Here is a 27,329-nt window from a genome sequence, read left to right as displayed (position 1 = left end):
AATTTTTACAAAAAACCCTACCTTATGACCCAGCAATTCCACTCCTGTATTTACCCCAAAGAAATGAAAACAAAAACCTGTGCACAAGAATGCTCTTAGCAGCTTTATTTATGACAGCTTTAAACAGGAAATAACCCCAGATGTCCATTAATAGAATGGCTAAACCATGTGTTGTTAACCTTAAAAATAAAAACTCCCAGTTTATTTTACCAGCAAAAATGGCTTTATTCAGGAATAAAAGAGAATAACAATCTGGGACAAACAAGCTGAGGCAAAACCATAGGCAAGTCTGGGGAACGATGGAGAGAGGTAGACTCTTTTAAGGAGAAAAGGCATAACTGGGGAAGGCTGTTATAAACTAAAAGTCCATTGGAGAAAACTGGGTGTTCCAAGTATGGGGGGTTCTCATTGGCTAACCTGTTGCCTGGGGATGAGGAAAAAATCTCTCCCTTTGGCTGGAGTAGTAGAGTGTATCTACATGCAAGGTCAAGTCCACATAAGGTCAAGTCCATCTCTTCCTATTGGGTCTACAGTTAACTTTGTGTGGTAGGGCGTGAGAGGTCCCCCTGCAGAAACCTCCGGGCTCCATTTTAGTGAGGTTTCCCAGTTATTATTTCTCACATTTCACCCTTTCGATCTTTCCTTGAGAGCATGATTGATCAATAGTAAAGTTCTTTATATTTAGTGTTTTTTTTCCTCTCAGCTCCAAGAAGAACCTTTCCTGGTTGTCATGTCTTAACGTCGGAGGGAAAGTGCATAGCAGTTGGAAGTCACTTAAGCCACACTGGAGTAACAGGGAAGGTTAGAAGGAAGAAACTCTCAGGCACTTTTCATTGGAAGTCTGTATCTTCCTTTCTGCAAGGGCACCTCCTTTCTGCAAAAGATTGACAGACAAGTATGGAATTAGAAGCAACACAACAATTCCAAACTCTACGTTGGTTTAAAACCAGGACCCAAGGTCTGAAAGTAGCCAACTGAAAATATTTATTGGCGCTTATCTGGGCTTAGGGAAGTTAAGGTTTCCCCTATGAAGGCAAACCCGAAGTCATGTATACCTCCTGGAGGTCCCCTCTTAAAGTGACTATGAGGCAAAATAATGAAATACTGTGGGAGTGCACTGAATGAAAAAACAGAGCACATTTGGGAAGATACAGCATAATGTATAAACACAAAGCAACAGCTGATGAACTTTTTTGCAAGAATAGCAAAACTTCAAAGGTAGATTAAGGGAAAATAACACTGTTACTTCAAAAGAACTGTTTAGAACCATATGTGTTATTCAGCAGTAGTCTGTAAAGTTGTAAATTCAGAAACCATGAATTGGGGTAAGAATCCAGAGTCAGTTAATAGTTCAGATAAAAGACTATCATGAATTCTGAATCTTCTAACCCTTCAGAAATGCTCACAGGATTATTATGTGGCTGTTTATGAAAAGCTCATAATCAAAGGTTTCCTCCTTTTGCAAGACATTGGGAAATGCAGACAAAGGGCATTTTCTTTCCACAACAGGATAGAAGCAACAGTGTGAAAAGGTGTATAGGCCTGGTCCAGACATCTTGAGAAAGCCATCTGTCCAGATGTTGTCTGTTTCAATTCTGAGAAATCTTTACTTTCAGGTCACCAGATGGTGGGTGTGCAGGTCGAGCTAGGGTTTGGTGCTTTCTTTACATGTGTCACAAAGATCCAAGAGTCTATTCCCTGGAGTTTGGTGGCACAAGGATGGTTAAAGGGGACCCCGTGACTATTTCTGCAGTGGCCTTAACTAAAAGGGCAGTGGCAGGAATGGCTCTCAGGCAAGGGATCCATAGAGGATATCCAGTCAAGTTGTTGGCTATAATCCTCACAGGGCGGTGATGGTCCCTGTGCTTTTGGGTGAGCACTCCAAGGGCAGTTCGTTCCCTTTCGCATACAAAGAGGAAAAAGGGAAGTTGATAATTAGGATTCCAAGGGCAGGGAGTTTTGCTAGACCTTTAAAGTCCCAAAGGCTATGTCATCCCCCTCTTTCCAAATAACAGGGATAGGGATGTTGTTTTTTAGTAAAGCACATAAAGGCTGAGCCATATGAGAGAAACTTGGAATCCAATTGTGATAACAGCCAGCCAGTTCAAGAAATTGCTTAGTTTTAGGTTTGGGGAAATTCAGGAAGCCTTGGAATCTACCTGGACCCAAATCTAGTCCTTGTTCTGAGATCAGGTGTCCTAAATAACTGAACCTGAGTTTGAACAAACTGCAATTTTTCTTTGGACACTCTATGTCCCTTTAAAGCCAAGAGTTTTAACAAGAGTTTTAACTCTTCTGGTGAAGAGGTTTGAGAAGGCGAGCAGAGAAGCAGGTCATGAGCATATTGAAACAAATTAGAGCCTGGAAAAAAATGTTCTATCATCCGAATCAGCCTTTAAGTTTTGTGAGAAATGGGAAGGAATCTCTGTGTAACCCTGGGCCATTACTGTCCAGGTATATTGCCATTCTCCTCAAATGAAGGCAAAGATATCGGATGTCCTTATCAACAGTGATACTAAGATGCACTGTATAGGACAATGATAGTGAAAAATTTGCTTTCAGTGGGAATGGATGTCAGTAGTGGATGAGGATGGGGAACTGGATGCCAAGGGATAACAATGTTACTTATTGCTTGGAGGTCATGGGCAAACATCCATCCTTGGCTGTTGGGTTTTCTCATGGTAAAATAGAGTTGTTACAGGGACTAGTACGGGGGATAATCAGGCCCCAAGTCTTATAACCCTCTATTGTGGACTTGCTGCTCTGAAGGGCTTCCTTATTTACAGGGTATTGATTAATTCTAGAGAGTGGTTTCGAGGGACCTATTTGAATCTTGATGTGAGGTGCACTGTGGATTCTGCCAATATCAGTAGATGATTTTGCCCACAAAGAGGGTGGTAGCTGATCCAAAAGGAACAAATGATTACTGTCCTCAGACTCAGCTATAGTGCCATCAGAGACAGAGCATAGAAAAGATGCCGAAAGGTCATTCATTTCCTTTTGTTCGCTAATTTTGTTACCACTGTCAAATTCTAGAATTATTTTTCTCTTTTGGGAGAAAGAAATTCTGGCATGATATTCTTTTATTATTATCATAATATATATATATATATATATATATATATATATATATATATATATATATATATGTTTATTTTTGAGAGAGACAGAGTGTGAGCGGGGCAGGGGCACGGGCAGAGACAGAGGGAGACACAGAATCCAAAGCAGGCTCCAGGCTCTGAGCTGTCAGCACAGAGCCCGATGCGGGGCTCAAACCCACAAACTGTGAGATCATGACCTGAGCCAAAGTCAGATGCTCAACCGACTGAGCCACCCAGGCGCCCCTGGCATGATATTCTTCTACGAAAGCTCAGCCCAATAAATGAATAGGCGCTGAGGAACCCAGGAGAAAAGGGTGTGGATCTCTCAAAGGACCTCGGCAAAAGGGAATGGGTTCAGAGATGAGAATCTGTTGAGGTTTATCAGAGAACCCCCAGTATTTGAGCTGCTTTTTAGTGCTCTGAGGCACGGGCTGCTTTAGAGCAGTGGAGTTAAGCACAGAGTGTAGGTCTGGTGTCAGTAAGGACAGAGAGGGATTCATTCCCAATCTGGACTGTAGTTTTTCCCAGCTGATTAGGAGGGAGGAGATGAGCACAAAGGTAAACTGCCTTGTGTCTGTAGGCAAGAAAGATGGGGGAGGGGCAGAAGAGGTCTCAGAAGCCCCTTTTTTTCTTTTTGTTTGTTTGCCTCATTTGGTTTATAAATTGTATCTTGGAGGCTATTTTATTTTATTATTATTTTTAAACTTTTCAAAACCCACAAGGTAGGTTGTTTCTTATTTATTTAGCTGTGGTCATGGAGACTATCCCAATTTTCCATAAAACCTTCTTGATCCTGCTGCAGGCAGTATCTGGCATGAAAGATTCAAAGTGCCTCTAGACATAAGGACCAGAGGGTTTTTTGTTTTGTTTTTTTAAAATCATAAACCATGATGCTAGGTAAGTTTAAATGGGAACATTTGACATGGTCAGATGAAAGATACCAAAATGTCAGGAGAGAGGGATTTTAGATTCCTGATAGCATTTGGAAGCGTCAAAATACCAATTAAAACAGGAATCCTATTCAGTCCTATTCAGTTTTGTCGATTTTAGAACCATGGTTGTCCAATTCAGCTTTGAGAAAGTTAAAGTTTGGGGAGATCAAAAGTTCCCTATAATATAGGCCATTGAAGTTTTAAATCACTTCTGGTTAAGTCAGTCCATTAATCTGTAAGTGTGCATGCAGAGTGTGCATAGTTTTTAAACATAAAACCGGCTGGATTCCCAGTAAGGGGGGTGCCCTCAAAGCATTTTGATGACTGGAATCCCATTTCTTACAAGTTTTTCAGGAACAGCCTGGTTCCAGAAGGAATCAGACAGGGGCTAGCTAGCAGTGTCTGAAGGACCAGTCCAGTTACAAACAGGATTAGGACCCAAGGCTATGGCAGTTCCAACAGGCACAGTTCCCACTTCACCAGTTCGGTCCCAAGGGGAGTAGGAACAAAGGCCAACACAGTTCGAGCTGGCACAGCTCCAAAGGGAACAGTTTGATGCCGAAAAGGAATCCAACCAAAGGCCAAACTGTACTCCCAAAGATTAAAAAACAAAACAAAACAAACAACCCCCCCCCCCCCGCCCCAAACCAAAACACTTACCCTCCAACCCCAGAGAAGGCGAGAAAGCAGTGAGCTGCAACATTTCCGTGGGTACCGCACCTATTTGCTCACCAGCCCCGGGAGCCCTGGGGTGGGGGTGAGGGTCTTCTCTGGATGCCACCTCTGATCACCAAGTAATATTAACCTTAAAAATTAAAACTGCCAGTTATTTTACGAGCTGATCACCAAGTAATATTAACCTTAAAAATTAAAACTGCCAGTTATTTTACGAGCTTATTCAGTAATTAAAGAGAACTGTAATCCGGGACAAAGAAGTTGCACCAAAACCACAGGCAAGTCCGGGGAAGAGAGGAGAGGTACGCTTTTTTAAGGAGAAAAGGGGTCAGTTGGCAAGGCTGTTAGAAACTAAAAGTCCATTGGGGTAAACTGGGAGTTCCAAGTATGGTGGCTTCTCATTGGCTGAGCTGTTGCCCCGGGGACGAGGAAAGCACCGTCCTTTGGCTGGAGTAGTGGAGTGGTATCCACTAGCCCCGTCAACTCGCGTCTTCCTCTTGGGTCTGCAATTGACGGCTGCGTAGTGGTGTAGGAGAGCTCCCCCTGCCGGAACCTCCACACTGCATTTTAGTGAAGTTTCCCGTTATTTTTCACAGTGTATACATGTAAAGGAATTTTGAAGCCAGGCAGTTCCTGGCTGAACAGACATATAAGTGAAGATTGTTTTCCTCCACTTCCTTGTCTTTCTTCAGCCTCACAGGGTAAGCTTTCCTACAGGCCCCAACACTTTGACCTAAGGATAGCCCAGAGAGGAACTGCAACCCCAGAGTTCTGTGGCTGCCTCTGTTAAGACTCTCCCTTCCTCCTCTCAAAGGGAAGACACCATCATCATCTGTGCTTAGTCTCCTTAGAGACTGCCCTCACATACCTGGTCCAGTATGTTTGGGTTCAACTGTTGACAGAACTGACAGGAGAACCACCCATCTTCTCAGCAGGAGGGTTTGGGGCAGCCAGGGGCCCCAGCACCCCTGGGCCCCAGTTTTCATCTCTCTAGCGGCCCTAGTTCTATCTGATCTTTCCTATATGTCAAATTAGGACCCTTAGCCACCATCACGCAGGGGCTCTGTGAGTCCTGAGAAGTGCCTTCTTGAGGGTGATTCTTGAGAGGCCCCGTTCTAAATGCCAGGCACTGTCATGGCCCTCCTACTCCAGTGGCCTTTTGAGCACCCTACTCTATAGTGTCAAGGGCATGGATTCTCAAATCACACAATCTGCATTTGAATCCGGTCTCTCCTATTTACTTAGGTGACCTCACCGTGCATCAGTGTCCTCATCTGTAAAAGGAAAATATAATGCTACTTACTTCATAATACTGGCACGGGAATGACCACAGTTAATAAGGTGTAAAGTTCTCAGAACAGTGCCTGGCACATGGTAAGCACTGTAGAAGTGTGTTATTTTTTCCAACCCAACACGTATTCTCCGTATCCTTTGAAATATTTTGTTTTCAAATGACAAGTGAAAGAAATAACAAATGCATCCTGTATGAGCCTGGATCCAGAAACCACACCAGGAATTTGAACAGAGAGAATTCAGTATAAAAAATTGTTGCTCTCTCAGGTCCTCTTTTCCAAGATGACCAAGAAAAGAAGGAACAATGGTCGTGCCAAAAAAGGCCTTGGCCACGTGCAGCCTATTCGCTGTACCAACTGTGCCCGTTGCGTGCCCAAGGACAAGGCCATTAAGAAGTTCGTTATCTGGAACATAGTAGAGGCCACCGCGGTTAGGGACTTTCTGAAGCGAGTGTCTTCGACGCCTATGTGCTTCCCAAGCTGTATGTGAAACTACGTTACTGTGTGAGTTGTGACATTCACAGCAAGGTAGTCAGGAATCACTCTCGTGAAGCACAGAAGGACCGAACACCACCGCCCTGATTTAGACCTGCCAGTGCTGCCCCATGACCTCCACCAAAGCCCATGTAAAGAGCTAAGTCCTTAAGGATTGAAGAAAAACTGTTCTCTGGAAAAATAAAATCAAACAGAGATTATACTTTATAAATAGCAAAAAAAAAAAAAATTGTTAACCAGTAGACAGGGAATAACCACTGAGGGGGGTAAATGGAGATTTAATGAATACAGGAATAGGGATAGAGGGAGAGCCACCACCTCCAGAGATGATGTAGAAAACCCATGGAATGGGGCGCCTGGGTGGCGCAGTCGGTTAAGCGTCCGACTTCAGCCAGGTCACGATCTCGCGGTCCGTGAGTTCGAGCCCCGCGTCAGGCTCTGGGCTGATGGCTCGGAGCCTGGAGCCTGTTTCCGATTCTGTGTCTCCCTCTCTCTCTGACCCTCCCCCGTTCATGCTCTGTCTCTCTCTGTCCCAAAAATAAATAAAAAACGTTGAAAAAAAAAAATTTAAAAAAAAAAGAAAACCCATGGAAGGAAGGAACTTGGAAGGGGCCCTTCCTCCCGCCAAAGCTGAGACTCATGGTAGTGGCCTGAGACTCATGGTAGTGGCCTACTGGACGGCAGAGAAATTTGCTGAGGTGCAGCAGGCTAGGGTTGACAGGCAGGAGTGTGTTGGGGGACAGCAAAATCTCACTGAGAAACCACCCAGCTGTGTGCTTGAGGAGCCAGAAGAAAAACACTGTCCACTCACTGACAAGGTCTAAGGCAGCACTGGCTAACAGGATCGCAGAGCAGGGCGAGAAAGGCGTATTTGGGGCAGAGAAGCACTTAGTTAATAACAGGCACACCCCCCATCTGTGTTCTCAAATTTAAAAAAAGTTAATAAGGAATCTTTCTTATTTATGATTTATGTATTTACAGCAGTACAAAGGGGACTAGGATTAGGGTGGCCGTGTGTTCTGGCTGTCCATGACAGTCACATGTCATGCTCATTGATCCAGTATTATTATCTTTTTAATGTTTTTTTAAAATTTATTTTTGAGAGAGAGAGACCCCGAGTGTGAGCAGGGGAGGGGCAGAGAGAGAGGGAGACACAGAATCTGAAGCAGGTTCTGGGCTGTGAGCACAGAGCCAGATGCGGAGCTTGAGCTCACAAACTGTGGGATCATGACCTGAGCAGAAGCCAGATGCTCAAGCTGGCTGAGCCACCTAGATGCCCCCCTGACCCAGTATTATTGGCAGTGACCCTCTTGCTCTCAGAAATGTCCCTGTTTGGAGGATGAATTCGTGCTACCTCTTGAAGTGTCGTTTTCTATTAAGCTACTCCCACAGATAGTGGCAGAGGTACAATACACACACACACACACACACACACACACACACACACGCACACACACACATCTGCTTGAAGGCAATGAAGAGCTACTGAGGCAGTCCAGGTATTGAGGGGCCATGACTTCAGGGAGAAGAGAAGTACACTGAGGTGAGTGTGACACCCTGAGAGCCTTTCCCCCCCCCCCCCCAAGCATTGGCTGGTCTGTAAGTGGGAGGAACCAAGAGGCGGAAAAGCTGGGCAGAGAGCAGTAGCAGTTCTCAAGACTAATATATGATTAAAAAAAAAGTACGTCTGAGTCTGTCTAAAAGAGCTCTTTTAATAAGTATATAATAAAAAGTCTAAGTAATATGAAAGTACAGCATCATAGTTTAAATGGCAGGATTTTTTCTTTCTTTTTTTTAAGTTTATTTATTTTGAGACAGAGAGAAAGCACGACTGGAGGAGGGGCAGAGAGAGAGAGAGAGAGAGAGGAGAGAGAGAGAATCCCAAGCAGGCGCTGCACTGTTAGCGTGGAGCCCTATGTGGGGCTGGACCTCACCAGCTGTGAGATTGTCACCTGAGCCGAAGTCCAACGGTCAACCAACTGAGCCACCCAGGAGCTCCTCCTTTCTTAATGGTACATAAAACAACAGTATATTTTCCAGTTTAGGGCATCTTAGAGTTGATGAAATACTTATTCCCATATACGAGTGTCTCTATAGGGCAGATTCTTAGAAGCAGAAGCACTGGGTCAAAGGATACATGCATTTGATAGATCCTACCCAACTGTCTTCAAAACAAAACAAAACAAAACAAAACAAGTGTCCATTTCCCACACTTTTACCAACAATGGGTGTGAGCAGTCTCTGAGTTTCCTCTCATCTGATGGGCTCTTACCATGTCTTTCATTTCAGCTTCAATCCAGAATGAAGGGATCTGTGTTTCCCCAAATTATCATGCTCCACTGCTGCATGTAACCGGTTCAGTCTGCCTCATGCTTCCCTCGAGTTTGGGCCTTGGGCCTTTCTCCTCCTAAGGTAAAATAAAGGGTCATTTCCCCAGGTGGTGCTGGGGAGGATCATGGACTAGTTAGCACAGGAGGGGATCTCAGATGCTGCGTGATCCCAGAGGTTCAGAAAGGCAGTCAAGATGGTCCACACTTGAGGTCTGCACTTATAGGTGGCAGTGGCATCTTTCAAACTTGTAGTCTGAAAAAAAGAATTCTTCATACAACCTCTTGCCCCATGAAAATGGGATCACTTTGGGAGCCTCCCAATGCATGCTGACCAGCACCCTGCAGCAGCATCCGAACACCAGGTGTGTGTGCATATGACTCAGCCACTCTGGTGGATCCTCTATGGGTTTTGATGACTCCATGGCAACTTCTTGTAGTCATATACTGCTTAATATATTGTCATTATGGAACACTGGCTAAAAACGTAAAATGTGAAGTTCGCTGAAAGAAAGTAAATGAAGAACATTAACATGAAAATTCTACAATGTGACTCAAGATGATCTTTGTTCACCAGACATGCAAATTGGATTCAGCTGACCAAAATGTTTATCTGGCTCATCCTGATATCAAAAACCAAAGCCAAAAAAGAGGAAATAGAGTGACCATTAGATCCAATACAGCCTTTCATTAGTAGGAATAAACATGAGCCAGACCCACTAAAAATGGTGCTTGTATATTGCAGCCTGAACCCTTCTGTTTTATCTCATCGTTTAGACATGAAAACAAGAAAGTAATAAAAATAAACCAGTTTTTTTAAGTGCAAAAAGCATAAATTCCAAACATGCATTTAGAAAAGCAGTTTTTTGCCTATTTTTGATGCTACAATGAGTTATTAAATTTCATACATTTTAATATACATTTGTCCCAATATCAAATGATAAATATTTGTTTATTTATTTATTTATTTATTACGTTTATTTTAGAGATGGAGAGCATGGGAGAGGGAGAGAGAAAGAATCTTCAGCAAGCTCCATGCTCAGCACAGAGCCCAGTGTGGGCTCGATACCACAAACCTGGGATCATGATCTGAGCTGAAATCAAGACATGGATGCTCTATGGACTGAGCCACCCAGGCGCGCTTATAAATGTTCTTTTGAAAGTTATTTGTTAAAAGCACTGTTGGTGGGAATGCAAACTGGTGCAGCCACTCTGGAAAACAGTATGAAGGTTGCTCAAAAAGTTAAAAATAGAACTACCTTATGATCTGGCAATTGCACTCCTAGGTATTTACCCAAAGAATACAAAGATACCAATTCAAAGGGACACATGCACTCCGATGCTCATAGCAACATTATCTACAATAGCCAAATTATGGAAACAGCCCAAGTGTCTATTGACTAATGAATGGATAAAGAAGATGTTGTGTGTGTGCGCGCGCACACACACACACACACACGCGCGCGCGCGCGCGCGCGCCCCAGGATATTACTCAGCCATGAAAAAGAATGAAATATTGCCATTTGCAGCGACATGGATGGAGTTAGAGAGTATTATGCTAAGGGAAATAAGTCAGAGAAAGACAAATACCATATAATTTCACTCATATGTGGAACTTAAGAAACAAAACAAACAAGCAAAGGGAGAAAGAGAGGCAAACCACAAAGCAGACTCATAACTACAGAGAACAAACTGATGGTTACCAGAGGAATTAAAACAGGTGATGGGGATTTAGGAGTGCACTTGTTGTGATGAGCACTGGGTGATGTATGGAAGTGTTGAATCACTATATTGGGTGCCTGAAACTAATATTTACATAATTTATATAATTACGTAGTAAATGGAAATAGGTTAAGACTAGTCTTTATATTATAGACATTGCTTGAGATTATTCTAAAGTTATACATTTGTCCAAAATAAATTTTATTCTAAAAAGAACTTTACACATCACAAAAATTATTAAATGATTTAATAATCTCAAGGTGTTGGCAAGTATACACATGGTGAAAAGACTTCTCCAGTCAAAATAGGCTAGAAAGCTCTCATCTGGTCTAGATGTCTCAGACTATAGGTGAGGAAATTAAGGCCCAGAAAGGGTAAGAGATTTACTTAAGATCACTCAGCCAGTGAGGGTCAGAGCTCAGACTCTTAATTCATTGCTCTTCAGAGTCAGTCTGTATGAGTTTAAGTGATTTGAAGGTCCCAAGAGACCTTGCCTTGTTGTAACAATCTCTTGGGTAGCAGAGGTTCTGACACTGCCCCCTCCAGGTTCAGCACTGCCCTTACTAGGTCCTTCCTTTAGAGCCCCGGTTACCTTGGGAGCTAAGCTATTTTAGTTCCCATGCAACCAGGATCAGCCAAAATCTGCTGAACCAATGAAAGAGTAGATCCACGATGGAGGAATGGATCTATGGCCCACCAGGGCCAACTTGGCTGCCCAGAGTTTACCAGGTGGGCTCTTCTGAGGGACTTGGAGGGAGGAAGACCGGGCTAATGCTACTGCATTTGAGAAGATACTATGGAAATTAACCCCTTTCAATTTATTAAAAATTTTTTTAACGTTTATTTTTGAGAGACAGAGAAGGAGCGGGGCAGGGTCAGAGAGAGAAAGAGACACAGTATCTGAATCAGGCTTCCGGCTCTGATCTGTCAGGTCAAAGCCTGATGTGGGGCTCAAACTCACGAACTGAGAGATCATGACCTGAGCCAAAGTTGGATGCTTAACAGACTGATCCACCCAGGTGCCCCATCTCTTTCAATTTAAAATTTAAAAATCTAGGGGTGCCCAGCTGGCTCAGTGGGTGGAGTGTGTAGCTCTTAATCTCCAGGTGGTGAGTTCAAGCCCTGTGTTGGGTGTAGAGATTACTTAAATAAATTAAAAAATAAAATAAAATAGAATTTTAAAACTTAAAGTTATTCCCACCTCAAGGAAACCATGCAATTACCTTAACAGCCTGTTCCAACTTATTTATTTCAAAGTCTCTCTCTCCACTGCCCTCGAGGTACCCTGGACTTGGCCAGGCATGCTCCTGGCCAATGTTGTAAACAGCTCTGCATCCCACTACCTGCCTGGTGCCTGGTGGGATGTTGCAAGGGTATTAACCATCCCCCTTTCTGAGCTCTTGCTCTGGATGTGTGTCTCTTACAGTTCAAAATGATTTGGAGAGTCTCACCTCTTTTCTCTGGGTAGGCACATGGTATTGAGCTTCCTGTAAACATCACCTTTGGGAGGCCTCTGCCTTACACAGAAACTTTTACTGTCTCCTTATTCTAATAAATTCTGCTTGAATTTCAAGGCTTTTTACAATTCTACTGCTTGACACTGTCACCCTACCACAACCTGTTACTGTGGGCAAGTCACCATCAAAGTGTCTACATACCGGATCTCTATTCTGCCTCCCATCCATCACTTGTTCATACCGGTTCCCCCAGTCTATTATTATAGTGTTGTTGTTTGCTCTTCTGGTTCTGGTCAACCAAACGGGGTGACCAACAAGCCAACAGAGACCCAGGAGATAATCTAGAGAGGCAACCCTGGAGGAAGACACGGGGGGGGGGGGGGGGGCGGGGGGCGGGGGGTGGTATATTGTGGAGGTGGTTGCAGCTAACCCCCCAGGGCGATGCAGGTTACTGGTGGAATTAACAATTAGATTCAATAGGCACAGTACCTTTTGCCCGCAAAAATGTTTACATTTTAAATTCTTTTTAAATCAGAAGAAAAAATAAATACAATAATCATGATGTAACAATAAATCCAGCCTGGATTATATTTGTCTTTATTTTGCAGTAGTAAAATATTATTAAAATTTTTTTTTAATGGAGAAAGGGGTCCACGAAGACAAAGTGCTTAGTTATAATTCGGCTCTAGGTACAGTGTTACACTGTTTGGTTTTTAAAAAAGAAACGGATATGCAGATATTTGTATGAGACCTCTTGATTTTAAATATTAGAAACTAGTTTTAAAATTAAACAAATGTGTTGTGGCCCAACAAAACACGCGGGGCTTAGCCTGCACCCTCTCGAAGGCTCAGGCTATCGTATCCCCGGAATGCCTGTGGCTTGAAACAGTTTTGGGGACACGCCTTGTGCCTGCGCGCAGGATGCACAAGGGGTCGCGGAAAAACTCCCGGGCAGACCACACTCTAATGCTGAAGTCCCCGCCCTCTCGGGTCCTGGAGTCCCCGCCGGCGGAGGCCACCCTCGGTTCAGCCCCAGCCTCGGCGCTGCCTGACCGGACAGCCCCCGCTGACTTCCAGGGCGGCGCGGGGAGTCCGGGCCACCGCCTCCCGCTAATTGGTCACGAGGGGCGGGGGGCGGCCACCAGGAACTTGCGGCCGACGAGCCGAGGCCGCCCGGCTCCGCCCCACCCCTCGGCCCGCGTCACCACCGCACCGAGGTCCACCCGCCGGCCGCAAGCCCGGCTCCTCGCGGGGCCCGCTCCCGGAGGCGAAACTCCCGGAGGACGCCGAACGTAACGCCGGGGCTCCTCCTCCCGCGCTGCCCAGCGAGGCAGGCTGAGCTCATTTCAACGGCCCACTGGCCTGCCCGTCACTGCCCAGCCGACCGGCCCTCCATTCCGGGGGGAGACCCTCGCAGAAGTCCCCGCTCACTCCGCCTAGGGCCGCGGGGCCCGCAGCTGCAGGGGGGCGGTTCGGGGCCCGGACCCACTCCCGCCGAGCCGCGAGCCACCAGTGCGCATGCTCCGTTGAAGCCCGCACCCAGCCCGGGTGAACCCTGATAGAGCCATCGCGAGGCCGGCTAAGCGGAGCTCCAGTGGCGCAATCGGTTAGCGCGCGGTACTTATACAGCAGTACATGCAGAGCAATGCCGAGGTTGTGAGTTCGAGCCTCACCTGGAGCACGACCCTTTTGGATACTCTCACCCCCCTTTTATCTCCTTGCCCAAAGGAAGAAGTTAGCCTCTCTTTAGCATTCTCAGTTGCCGTCTCTGCCTGCGTGCGCTGGTCGCTCCGCCGCAGGCAGGAAGCAGCTCGCACTGACGCTTCTTACCCGCTGTGCAAGCTACTTGTTGCCCCCACGCACCGTCCAGCCACTCGAACCCGGACGTCTGCACACTGCTTCCTTCTACTTCTCTTCCTAGGCCTTTTCTTTAACTGCATCTACTCCCCGGCCACAGTAGCGGCGTTGTGGACTGAAGATCCAGGGGCGCCGCACGGGTGGTGGGGCCCCGCCTGTACTTCGAGGTCAAAAATCTACTGGGCGTGCCCGAGCTCCTGGCGCCGGGAGGAGGTCCGGCTTCCCGTCTGCTGCCCCTCGCCTGGGGCAGAGTGGGGCGTGGCTCCGCGCGCCTTGGGTCGCGGGTCGCTAGCAGGGCGACTGCTCCCGGGAGTTGGGTCCAGGGCTCAAGAGCAGGGCGGAACTGGAGCAGTCCCTCCCTTCTCTCCTAGCTGCAGACACTCCGAGACTGGGGGCCCTTTTCCCCTCTCCAGGCACAGGCCTCCCTGGGCGGACGTGCAGAGTTTGGGATATGTGCACTGGGCGTTTCCCTCTCCCCATTTTGTGCCTCCTGTCTCCGGTGCCAGTCTGCAGTGGTGCAATTTGCTGGCGGACCGCAGAGCAGATGTCTTCTAGAGATGTCCGAGTGGTGGGTGTCCTTTCATGCATGCCACAAATGCCAGGTTCAGAAGTCCTCCTGAGGGGTGGGGGGAGGGGGCAGGAAATCTGTGTTTTTGTTTTTGTAGGCAGCACTCCTCTGAAGCGTGGGGACTGCTTTGCCAAGGGGTGGGTGGGTGCCCCACATCCCCAGGAGGTGTGGGCAGAGCAGAGAACAAGTTTAGTCGGCTTGAGAGTCGTCCCAAACGCGTTCTTCCGAAAGAGTGGTTTCTGCTGTTTTTATGGACAGCATATAGTTAAATCCTGGGATAGAAATACTACCTGGAGCGTTGAGAGGCAAGAAATACTACCTGGAGCGTTGAGAGTCAAGACCTAGAAGGCTCAGAGAAAGTGGGTGGAAGGTGGAGTTCTTGTCCATCTCCTCTGCTACAGATTGAGGATGGAGAGACTCATGCCCACTGAAATGCGAGAATGTCTGCCCTCCTCATCTAACCTGAGGCCAGGCTCTCACCCACCGAGAGCCTTCTGCTTACAGGTTCATCTATGGCAGATGGTGAGAAATCTAGCCCAGGCCTGGAGACAAGCATCTGTCCATTAATAATTATAAGAAGAAAGTTTGTTTAAGTTTAAAAGAAAACAGTTTTAAGAAGTAGTTCATATACCGTTTTAAAGTGTACGTTTCAATGGATTTTGGTGTATTCACCGAATTGTGCAACCATCACTATGGTCAATTTTAGAACATTTTCAGCACCTCAGTAAGATACCCCACATCCTTTACCTATCACCGCTGGCTCCTCACTTCAGCCGTAAGCAACCACTTAATCTACCTTCTATCTGTATACATTTTCCTATTGCGAACCTTCATATGAATGGAATCATAGAACATGAAGTCTTTTGTGACTGGTTTCTTTCAGTTAGTGTAATGTTTTCAAGATTCATCCATGTTCTACCCTGTATCACTACTTGATTTCTTTTTATAGCTGAATAATATTCCGTTGTATGGATTCTCTTCGTTTTTGAACGACAGTGGAAAGGTTGAGATTTTTAAAAGAAAACTTGCTGAAAACCCTTTTTTTCAAAAAGGGAATTGGTTGTAAAATACGCAAAGCATAAAAATGATCAGACTTGCCAAGTGTGTTTCTGATGTCACAGGTTACTCACTGCAAGAACTGGTCAGATACTTCTGAGAGCTGAGCATGGAACAGGTTCCTCACATGGACAGAAATAACTGAATGTAAGATCATTCCGCACAACTTCCCATCCATGTTGGAATCCCTTCTACAGAACCCCAGCTCCTAGTTGAAAACTTCTGGTATCAAAATGCCTTTTCTTCACAAGCAACCCATTCTACTTTCTGTCAACTCTCAAGGTTAGAATTTTCTCTTAAATATTGTTTCTGTCTCTGTTAGCTATTGTGGGAATGGTGGTGCTTTGGGGAGCTCTTTTTCTGGTTAAATGGTGAGGTGTGAAGGAAGGAAGTGAAATTAGTTGCCTTTTCTCTATTTAGTCTAGAAATCCCCTGCTAGGAAATTAGTAGTGGGTTATAAACAAACAAATAGACTACTGGCAGATTTGTAATGCAACATCTTAATGTGACATTGATTGGATTTTTAAAGCCTGTGATAGGTGACAAAGATCAAGTCAGGATATTTTGGGAAAATGCCTTAAAAACCATATAGTACCATACAGATGGGAGGAGGTGACACGATTAACGCCGCAAGATTGGTGGATTAGGCCTGTGTGTGATGTAGGGTGGCTTTAAGGAGGAAGATGTGTAAATACGAGATGGACAAACTTGGAAGGTAGGTGAAGTTATAGGTGATCTTGAGCAGAAGAGCCCGACACATCCCTGGCTGACATTGACTTTGTAGTTACTTTGGATGAAGACAGGCTTATTGTGAGCAACACAAAGCTGGAAGGGAGTAAAAATTCCATAGAATTTGGAGGACAAGTAGAGACAATCCAGAGACAAATGTTTCTGACAAATGACAATATGCAATTTGACAGAGATAATTGTATGCCTATGTTCAGTTCAGAGTTCAGTATGGGGGATGTCTGGCTTGACAGCTGTTTGCATGTAAAAGGTCTGGGTATTTCAGATGTATGCGACCCCAGTTGTCCCAGCATGTGACCCAACTGCTAAAGATGTCAACAATTATTAATGCATCACAGCACTGTATAATGCATTACATGGTGTGGTGTCAGAGATCACAAAACAGCAGTCCATGGAACAAATCTAGCCTCCTGACAGAATTTGTTCAGCTTTCTAGCACTGAGTGGCCAAGCATTGAAACGATTTTTAATTGTTTGCCTTCATGTTGGGAGATTTTACTGAAATGCTCAGATTTCAGTTTTCTAATGAAAAATCAGGAAAGTTGGCCATCTGGTGCCCCTGTTCCCACATGGCAACATTGGCTGCCCCCTTTGGATTGGACATGTGGTCTTCTGTTCGCCAGGGTCCCCCCACTCTCCGTGAATCCTCAGCACACAGGTGGGTGCCTGCTTTCACCTGCTTGCTTTACTGTTTTCTTAACCCCTGGCTCCTTTCTCTCCTCTGCACCCTGCAGACACTGAACCTGTGGTCTCTGTGTAGATCAGGGAGGGAATCCTCCTGCTGAACTCTCAGTAAGTCAGAACTGGCCCCAGGGCTGGGATCTGTATGGATACAGCCTATGTAAAATTCAACAGAACACAACCCCAGTTCTTTATTATGGAATATAATAAAGTAGGGGAGATACTGTATTTACCCTCCCACCCCATGTATCCACCCATATTACTTCTAAGGCTTGTCAGCACTGTTTACTCTATGCATTTCCACAGCATTCCTCTACCCCTGTACTGTGGTCACTGGAATATTTTAAAGGAAATCCCAGATATGATTTAATTTAACTTGTGAACACTTCAGTACGAATACCCAACAGCTAACTACTCTTTAAAAAAAGGATAACCACAGTATCATTGTTACACCTTATAAGATTAATAATAATAAATCTCCTGCATTACCTAATACATAGTCATTGTTCAAATTTCCACACATATCTCTGGTATTTTTGCAATTGATTTGCTTGAATCAAGATCCAAACAAAGTCCACCACTTTGCATTTGACTAACGTATCTCTTAAATTTCTCTTAATTTATACCAATTCTCTCTCTCCCTACTCCCATTTATGATATTTATTTGTTGATCTATAGAATTTCCCACAGATCTTGGCTAATTGCAACCTCAAGGCATCCTTCAACAAGTCCTTTGATCCTTCCTGATAATTAGCTCTAGAAGCTTGATAATATTCAGATACAGTTTTTTTGCAAAAATATGTTATAGGTGGTCCTATGTACTATTGCATCACAAGAGAAAGTACATAATATTCCACATTTCATGATGTTAATTTTATTGATGACTTCAGATGTAGTCAACCTAATTCATCCATTATTAAATTCCGCATCAGCCTCTAACATAATGGTTTCAGCAGCCATGGATGCTCTTTGTCTAGATTTATTATTTATTAAGGATTACATACTAGTGATGTTCTAATTCTATTATTCCTTCTGTATTTGTGACTGTGATTCTAAGCCCCTCCCCTTTTTTTCCTGTTGACTATTAGGGTTTCCTGAAGCACAATTCACTTTAGAAAAGCCTGGATAATATTGTTTGGTTCTTTTTCTTTTTCTTTTCTTTTCTTTTTTTTTTTATAGTTTAACTTTATATTTTATTTTTTTAAATTTACATCCAAATTAATTAGTATATAGTGAAGCAACGATTTCAGTAGATTCCTTATGCCCCTTACCCATTTAATGCCCATTCGCCCTCCCACAACCCCTCCAGTAACCCTCAGTTTGTTCTCCATATTTATGAGTGTCTTTTGTCCCCCTCCCTGTTTTTATATTATTTTTGTTTCCCTTCCCTTATGGTCATCTATTTTGTCTCTTAAAATCCTCATATGAGTGAAGTCATATGATTTTTGTCTTTCTCTGACTGACTAATTTCACTTAGCATAATACCCTCCAGTTCCATCCACATAGTTGCAAAGGGCAAGATTTCATTCTTTTTGATTGGCGAGTAATACTCCATTGTATATATATACCACATCTCCTTTATCCATTCATCCATCGATGGACATTTGGGCTCTTTCCATACTTTGGCTATTGTTGATTGTGCTGCTATAAACATGGGGGTGCATGTGTCCCTTCGAAACAGCACACCTGTATCCCTTGGATAAATGCCTGGTAGAGCAATTGCTGGGTCGTAGGGTAGTTCTATTTTTAGTTTTTTGAGAAACCTCCATACTGTTTTCCAGAGTGGCTGCACCAGCTTGCATTGCCACCAACAATACAAAAGAGATCCTCTTTCTCCACATCCTCGCCAACGTCTGTTGTTGCCTGAGTTGTTAATGTTAGCCATTCTGACAGGTGTGAGGTGGTATCTCATTGTGGTTTTGATTTGCATTTCCCTGATGATGAGTGATGTTGAGCATTTTTTCATGTGTTGGTCGGCCATCTGGATGTCTTCTTTGGAGAGGTGTCTATTCATGTCTTTTGCCCATTTTTTCACTGGATTTTGTTTTTGGGTGTTGAGTTTGATAAGTTCTTTATAGATTTTGGATACTAACCCTTTATCTGAGATGTTTGCAAATATCTTCTCCCATTCTGTCAGTTGCCTTTTAGTTTTGCTGATTGTTTCCTTTGCTGTGCAGAAGCTTTTTTATTTTGATGAGGTCCCAGTAGTTCATTTTTGCTTTTGTTTCCCTTGCCTCCGGAGACATGTTGAGTAAGAAATTGCTGTGGCCAAGATCAAAGAGGTTTTTGCCTGCTTTCTCCTCGAGGATTTTGATGGCTTTCTGTCTTACATTGAGGTCTTTCATCCACTTGGAGTTTATTGTTGTGTATGGTATAAGAAAGTGGTCCAGGTTCATTCTTCTGCATGTCGCTGTCCCGTTTTCCCAGCACCACTTGCTGAAGAGACTGTCTTTTTTCCATTGGATATTCTTTCCTGCTTTGTCAAAGATTAGTTGGCCATACGTTTGTAGGTCCATTTCTGGGTTCTCTATTCTATTCCATTGATCTGAGTGTCTGTTCTTGTGCCAGTACCATACTGTGTTGATGATTACAGCTTTGTAGTATAGCTTGAAGTCTGGGATTGTGATGTCTCCTGCTTTGGTTTTCTTTTTCAAGATTGCTTTGGCTATTCGGGGTCTTTTCTGGTTCCATACAAATTTTAGGATTATTTGTTCTAGTTCTAGTTCTAGTTCTAGTTCTAGTTCTAGTTCTGTGAAGAACGCTGGTGTTACTTTGATAGGGGTCACGTTGAATATGTAGATTGCTTTGGGTAGTATTGACATTTTAACAATATTTGTTCTTCCTATCCAGGAGCATGGAATCTTTTTCCATTTCTTTGTGTCTTCTTCAATTTCTTTCATCAGCTTTCTATAGTTTTCAGTGTATAGATTTTTCACCTCTTTGGTTAGATTTATTCCTAGGTATTTTATGGTTTTTGGTGCAACTGTAAATGGGATCCATTCCTTGATTTCTCTTTCTGTCACTTCATTGTTGGTGTATAGGAATGCAACTGATTTCTATGCATTGATTTTATATCCTGCTACTTTGCTGAATTCATGAATCAGTTCTAGCAGTTTTTTGGTGGAATCTTTTGGGTTTTCCATGTAGAGTATCATGTCATCTGTGAAGAGTGAAAGTTTGACCTTCTCCTGGCCAATTTGGATGTCTTTTATTTCTTTGTGTTGTCTGATTGCAGAGGCTAAGACTTCCAATACTATATTGAATAACAGTGGCAAGAGTGGACATCCCTGTCTTGTTCCTGACCTTAGGGGGAAAGCTCTCAGTTTTTTTCCATTGAGGATGATATTAGTGTTGGGTCGCTCGTATATGGCTTTTATCATCTCGAGGCATGCTCCTTCTATCCCTACTTTCTTGAGGGTTTTTATCAAGAAAGGACACTGTCTTTTGTCAAATGCTTTCTCTGCATATATTGAGAGGATCATATGGTTCTTGTCCTTTCTTTTATTGATGTGATGAATCACGTTAATCATTTTGCGGATATCGAACCAGCCCTGCATCCCAGGTATAAATCCCACTTGGTCATGGTGAATAATTTTTTTAATGTATTGGATCTGGTTGGCTAATATCTTGTTGAGGATTTTTGCATCCATGTTCATCAGGGAAATTAGTCCATAGTTCTCCTTTTTAGTGGGGTGTCTGTCTGGTTTTGGAATCAGGGTAATGCTGGCTTCATAGAAAGAGTTTGGAAGTTTTCCTTCCATTTCTATTTTTTGGAACAGTTTCAAGAGAATAGGTGTTAACTCTTCCTTAAATGTTTGGTAGAATTCCCCTGGAAAGCCATCTGGCCCTGGACTCTTGTTTTTTTTGGCAGATTTTTAATTACTAATTCGATTTCCTTACTGGTTATGGGTCTGTTCAAATTTTCTATTTCTTGCTGTTTCAGTTTTTGGTAGTGTATATGTTTCTAGGGATTTGTCATTTCTTCCATATTGCCCATTTTATTGGCATATAATTGCTCATAATATTTTCTTATTATTGTTTTTATTTCTGTTGTGTTGGTTGTGATTTCTCCTCTTTCATTCTTGATTTTACTTATTTGGGTCCTTTCCTTTTTCTTCTTGATCAAACTGTCTGGTTTCATTGATCTGTTCTACTGTTTCTTGGTTTCGATAGCATTAATTTCTGCTCTAATCTTTATTATTTCCTGTCTTCTGCTGGTTTTGGGTTTTATTTGCTGTTCTTTTTCCAGCTCCTTAAGGCATAAGGTTACGTTGTGTATTTGAGATCTTTCTTCCTTCTTTAGGAAGGCCTGGATTGCTGTATACTTTACTCTTATGACCGCCTTAGCTGCATCCCAGAGGTTTTGGGTTGTGGTGCTATCATTTTCATTGACTTCCATATACTTTTTAATTTCTTCTTTAACTGCTTGGTTAGCCCATTCATTCTTTAGTAGGATGTTCTTCAGTCTCCAAGTATTTGTTACCTTTCCAAATTTTTTCTTGTGGTTGATTTCGAGTTTCATAGCATTGTGGTCTGAAAATATGCACGGTATGATCTCGATCTTTTTGTACTTACTTAGCGCTGATTTCTGTCCCAGTATATGGTCTATTCTGGAGAACGTTCCATGTGCACTGGCGAAGAATGTATATTCTGCTGCTTAAGGATGAAATATTCTGAATATATCTGTTAAGTCCATCTGGTCCAATGTGTCATTCAAAGCCATTGTTTCCTTGTTGATTTTTTGATCAGATGATCTGTCCATTGCTGTGAGTGGGGTGTTGAAGTCTCCTACTATTATGGTATTACTATCGATGAGTTTCTTTATGTTTGTGATTAATTGATTTATATATTTGGGTGTTTCCACATTTAGTGCATAAATGTTTACAATTGTTATGTCTTCTTGGTCTATAGACCCCTTGATTATGATATAATGCCCTTCTGCATCTCTTGATACAGTCTTTATTTTAAAGTCTAGATTGTCTGATATAAGTATGGCTACTCTGGCTTTCTTTTGTTGACCATTAGCATGATAGATGGTTCTCCATCCCCTTATTTCCAATCTGTAGGTGTCTTTAGGTCTAAAGTGGGTCTCTTGTAGACAGCATATAGATGGGTCTTGTTTTCTTATCCATTCTGTTACCCTATGTCTTTTGATTGGAACATTGAATCCATTGACGTTTAGAGTGAGTACTAAAAGATATGAATTTATTGCCATTATAATGCTTGTAGAGTTGGAGTTTCTGGTGGTGTTCTCTGGTCCTTTCTAATCTTTTGTTGCTTTTGGTATCTATTTATATATATATATATATTTTTTTTTTTTTTTTTTTTTTTTCATCTTTTCTCCCCTCAGAGAGTCCCCCTTAAAATTTCTTGCAGGGCTGGTTTAGTGGTGACAAACTCCTTTAATTGTTGTTTGTCTGGGAAACTTTTTTATCTCTCCTTCTATTTTGAATGACAGCCTTGCTGGATAAAGAATTCTTGGCTGCACATTTTTCTGATTCAGCACACTGAATATATCCCGCCACTCCTTTCTGGCCTGCCAAGTTTCTCTGGATAGGTCTGCTGCAAACCTGATCTGTCTTCCCTTGTAGGTTAGGGACTTTTTTTCCCTTGCTGCTTTCATGATTCTCTCCTTGCCTGAGTATTTTGTGAATTTGACTATGATATGCCTTGTTGATGGTCGGTTTTTGTTGAATCTAATGGGAGTCCTCTGTGCTTCCTGGATTTTGATGTCTGTGTCTTTCCCCAGTTAGGAAAGTTTTCCGCTATGATTTGCTCACATAACCCTTCTACCCCTATTTCTCTCTCTTCCTCCTCTGGGACCCCTGTGCTTCTGATGTTGTTCCTTTTTAATGAGTCACTGATTTCTCCAACTCTTAAATCATGCTCTTTTGCCTTAATCTCCCTCTTTTTTTCTGCTTCGTTATTCTCTATAAGTTTGTCTTCTATAGCACTGATTCTCTGTTCTGCCTCATCCATCCTTGCTGCCACTGCATCCATCCGTGATTGCAGCTCAGTTATAGCATTTTTAATTCTGGCTAGTTTTTACTTCTTTTATATCTGCAGAAGGGGATTCTAATCTATTTTTGACTCCAGCTAGTATTCTTACTATCGTGATTCTAAATTCTGGTTCAGACATCTTGTTTGTGTCTGTGTTGGTTAAATCCCTGGCTGTCGTTTCTTCGTGCTCTTTCTTTTGGGGTGAATTCCTTCGTTTTGTCATTTTGAAGGGAGAAAAGGAATTAATGAGGTAGAAAAATTGAAATTAAAAAAATTAAAATAAAAAAAATTAAAATTAAAAATTAAAAACATACACACACAAAAATTGAATAGATGATGCTAGATCCTAGGTGTGTTTTGGTCTGGGTGTAGAAAGTGGTTTGACAGATTAGAGAAACAAACAAACAAAAAAAAGGGGGGGAGGAGAGAAAAAAAAGGAAATCGTTTGAGAATTTGAAAAAATGAATACACTAAAGTAGACTAAAATACACAAGAGTAGAGAATATAGTAGAAGAAAATTATGGAAAAATATTTTTAATAAAAATTAAAAAGAAATATGAATTTTTTCATTTTCTGTATTTAAGAAAAAAGAAAAGAAATGAAAAAGAGAAAAAAGATAAAAAAAGAAAAAAGAAAAGACAAAAAAGAAATCGTTTGAAAATTTGAAAAAGTGAATACACTGTAGTAGACTGAAATAAAATGATGGGAGTAAGATAGAATTTGAAAAAATTTACATAAAAGCAAAAAATATAGTAATAAAAATTAGATAAAAATATTTTTAAAAGAAATTGAAAGTAAAACTGAAGTTTTTCTCTTTCCACATTCAAGAAAAAGAAAAGAAATGAAAAAGAGAAAAAAAAAGAAAAAAGGAAATTGTTTGAAAATTTGAAAAAGTGAGTACACTGAAGTAGACTAAAATAAAATGATGGAAGTAAAGTAGAATTTGAAAAAATTTACACAAAAGTAAAAAATATAGTAATAAAAATTAAAGACATATTTTTAATAAAAATTGAAAATAAAAATGAGTTTTTTTCTTTTTCTGTATTCAAGAAAAAGAAAAGAACTGTAAAAGAGAAAAAGGAAAAAGAGGAAAAAAAATGAATAGATGAACCTGCTAAGAGATTTAAGTAAGACTGAAATTGCTTTGTTTTCCCCTAGAGGTTGGTCCATGTAGCTCTTTAGTCCATAAATTAAGCCGGTGCTGAGGTTTGTGTTCTTGAAGAGTGAAGTTGGCCCAGTTGGGCAGGGCTTGGTGTAACAGCTCCGCTCTCCCCTAGATGGCGCTGCTAGCCTACTGGGGTGGATTGTTGCGGTGCTCATAGGGCGCATGCACATGCTCAAGAGCGGTGAAAAATGGCACCGCCCAGCCACCCAGTCTGTTCTCCCGGATCAGCAGTCGTGCACCGGTCCTCCGTCTTTAGCTCTCGTCCACTCCCCGCGACCAGGCCCCAGGCAGTACCTCTCTCCCAAGTTTTGTCTCAGATGCGGCTGTTTTCCCCGGCCCCTTACTTCCGAAGGACTGTGGCTTTGACCCACTCCGCGGCTCTAAGGCTCTACGGGAGGGTCTCACCTAGCAATGGCTGAATGAGCAATGGCCGAATGTCAGCTGCACCCAGGAACGCCTGTTGGACCCTGCTGTTGCCAGTGCCCCAAGACTGAGGCCAGGTGCCAGCCCACCCTCCAAAAAAATCGCGAGACATTGTAGCCTCAGCGTTTCAGGGACCATGGAAAATCGCAACACACATCTGACACCAGGCTTCACCCTCAACAATCTTGCCCCAGCACCAGCGAATGTGGCTGCCTTCTGGGGTCTGCTGGGACCAGGTGGCTTCAACAGTCTCTACCAAATGTCCCTCCAGCAGTGGAACCACTTTTCCCCGTGTGGCCTGAGATCCTCCCGGACCCCACTCTGTTCCTGGGGATTCACCTTTCCCACCAGAGCACTGCCAGGTATCGGGCTGCGGAGTTGCAGCCTTTGCGCTCCGCTTGTTTAGTCTTAATGGAATTTAAACCCTCTCCTTTCTCCTTTCTCCCTTTTTAGTTTAGTCCCTGCGGCTGTTTCCAATTTTCCACTTTCTCTCCAGCTTCTTTTGGGGAGGGGTGCTTTCCCCATATGCTCCCCCCCATCTCCGTCCTCTCTCCACCTGCAAAAGGGGTTCCCTACCTTTCAGGGCTTCTTGCTCCCCAAGTTCAGCTCTTTGTGTCACATACCTGCTGAATTCTGTGGTTCAGTTTGTGCAGATTGTTGTGTTAATCTTCCAATCGGTTTTCTAAGTGTGTAGGATGGTTTAGTGTTGATCTGGCTGTATTTCATGGATGCGAGACACACGGAAAGCTTCCATGCTATTCCGCAATCTTGACTCTTCCCAGTTCTTTTCATTTTTCTACTAATCTTCAAGAATAATGAGTTGATGCCCTAGCAACTGCCAAAGGTAGTTTTTTATTTTACAGGTTTTTTTACCTGTAGTTTTTTACAACAAACTACAGTAATAATGTTGAGTAGCATTTGAACGCTGATTAGACATTCGTATATCTTCTCTGGTGAATTGTCTATTCAAATCTTTTGTCCTTTATGTGCGTGTGTGTGTTTTCATTATTGAGTTGTAAGAGTTTTTGTATATTGCAGATATAATTCCTTTGCTGGAAAATAATTTCTCCCAGCTTGTGGTTGGGTTTTTCTTCTTCTCTTCTTTTTCTCCTTTTTTTTTTTTCTTTTTTTTTTTGGAAGTAGGCTCCTTGCTCAACATGGGGCTTGAACTCATCACCCCGAGATCAAGAGTCACATGCTGTACCAACTGAACCAGCCACATTGCTCTGAGTTTTCATTTTTTAATGGAGTCTCTTCAAGAGAAAACTTTAAAAATTTTGATGAAATTCAAACTATCACCTTTTTTTCTATTATGGATGGTATGTTTGATGTCATATCTAAGAAATCTTGGCCTAACTCGAAGTCGATTTTATTCTATGTTTTAGCTCTTACATTTAGGAGTTAATTTTTGCGGGTGATGTAAGTAGAGGTCTAATTTTTTGTGTATGGATATTCTGGCACCATTTATTGAAAAGCATATCCTTTTCTAATTTAATTGCTTTGACATCTTGTCAAAAATAAATTGACCATAAAAATGTGTTGGTCTTTTGCTGGACTATCCTTCTATTCTATTGACCTATATGTCAGTGTGGTTTTATGCCAATGCCACACCGTATTGATTACTGTAGGTTTGGAAACCAGGTAATCTAAAAGAATTTTGTTCTTTTTCAAAACTGTTGAGGCCATTCTAGGTCCTTTACCTTTCCATATAAACTTTAGGATCAGCTTGCCATTTTCTATGAAAACATCCTGGAACTTCTACAACAATTCCATTGAATGTATTGATCAATTTAGGAGAATTGCCTACTTAACAATATTGAGTCTTTGGATTCCATAAACAAGGTACATCTCTCTACTTATTTAGGCCTTTAATTTCTTTCAGCAATGCTTTGTAGCTTTTGAGGTATAAGTCTTGTATTATTTCTTTGTTAAATATTTTGCAGAATTCACTAGCGAGGGAATGTGGGTCTGCAATTTTCTTTATGGGAAGGTTTTTTTTTTTTTTTTAACCTATACATTTAATTTATTTAATAGATGTGGGACTATTCAGGTTACCTACCGTTGAATGAGCTTCGGTATTTTGTGTTTTTCAAGAAATTTGTCTGTTTAATTAAATTTGTTGAATTTATTGGCATAAAGTTATTCATAATATTCCCTTCTTGCCTTTAGGATTTATAGTGATGTCCCTGCAAATGTCTGATGCTGGTAATTTGTGTCTTTTTTCTTTTCTTTCTTTTTTTTTTCTTGATCAGTCTGATGAGAGGTTTTTCACTTTATCTTTTTCAAATATCCAGTTTTCAGTTTTATTGATTTTCTCTATTGTTTTCCTGCTTTTCAGTTGATTCTGATGTATGTGAAGAGAATGTGTATCATGCTGTTGTAGGGAAGAGTGTTCTATCAATGTCAATGACAGCAAGTTAGTTTCAAGTGTTGTTCACGGCTTCTATATCTTTGATTTTTTGTCTACTTGTTCTATCTATCTTTGAGAGAAGATATGAAAATAAGCAACTCCAATCCTAGATTTTTGTATTTCTCCTTTTAGTTCTACCTTTTCCTGCTTCATGTAGTTTGCAACTCTTTTATTGGCTACATCAGTATTTAGGACTGTTATGTTCTATTGATTCATTGGCTCTGCTATTGCTGTTGATGCTTGATCTGTCTCATGTTTGGACAGAGAAAGTGCCATCCAGTTGGCTTCTGAGTCTTTTGACATAACTTTAGATCTTTGATAGTCTTCTTGTTCCTGGCATGACAAGATATTCCAAAATGCACTTTGCATTTTTTCTTTAATCCTGGTATCAACCATTTCTCCTAGGAGTCTGTTTTTTTTTT

At 42.3% G+C, this 27,329-nt stretch overlaps 2 long non-coding RNA genes, 1 other non-coding gene and 1 pseudogene across 4 annotated transcripts in view; 3 read left to right on the top strand and 1 right to left on the bottom strand.

Moving 5' to 3' along the window:
- Positions 1–200: 200 nt before the first annotated feature.
- LOC132662402 (uncharacterized) lies at positions 201–14,036 on the bottom strand. 2 transcript variants are annotated; one of them, XR_013554621.2, is made up of 4 exons: positions 13,832–14,036; positions 8,768–8,902; positions 4,694–4,893; positions 201–874 (listed from the first exon to the last, which is right to left on the bottom strand). It is a non-coding gene; the product is annotated as an uncharacterized LOC132662402 (long non-coding RNA). The 2 variants fall into 2 exon arrangements; XR_013554622.2 differs by having other exon boundaries at positions 4,694–4,838; positions 13,832–14,031.
- LOC132662393 (small ribosomal subunit protein eS26 pseudogene) lies at positions 6,284–6,706 on the top strand (annotated as a pseudogene).
- TRNAI-UAU (transfer RNA isoleucine (anticodon UAU)) lies at positions 13,590–13,682 on the top strand. The gene is given in 2 exon segments: positions 13,590–13,627; positions 13,647–13,682. It is a non-coding gene; the product is annotated as a tRNA-Ile (tRNA).
- Positions 14,037–14,125: 89 nt separating the features above from the next.
- Positions 14,126–27,329, top strand: part of LOC132662410 (uncharacterized) — a 99,599-nt gene continuing 86,395 nt past the window's right edge. Inside the window, exons 1-2 of the long non-coding RNA XR_009602583.3 lie at positions 14,126–14,426; positions 15,548–15,764. This is a non-coding gene — a long non-coding RNA (uncharacterized LOC132662410). The remainder of the gene's footprint in view (positions 14,427–15,547; positions 15,765–27,329) is intronic.

This window comes from Panthera onca, chromosome A3 (assembly GCF_046562875.1).
Source record: "Panthera onca isolate mPanOnc1 chromosome A3, mPanOnc1 haplotype 2, whole genome shotgun sequence".
NCBI classification, from domain to species: domain Eukaryota; kingdom Metazoa; phylum Chordata; class Mammalia; order Carnivora; family Felidae; genus Panthera; species Panthera onca.
The sequence above is the reverse complement of the archived record's forward strand: the minus strand, read 5'-3'. Positions and strand labels throughout refer to the sequence as shown.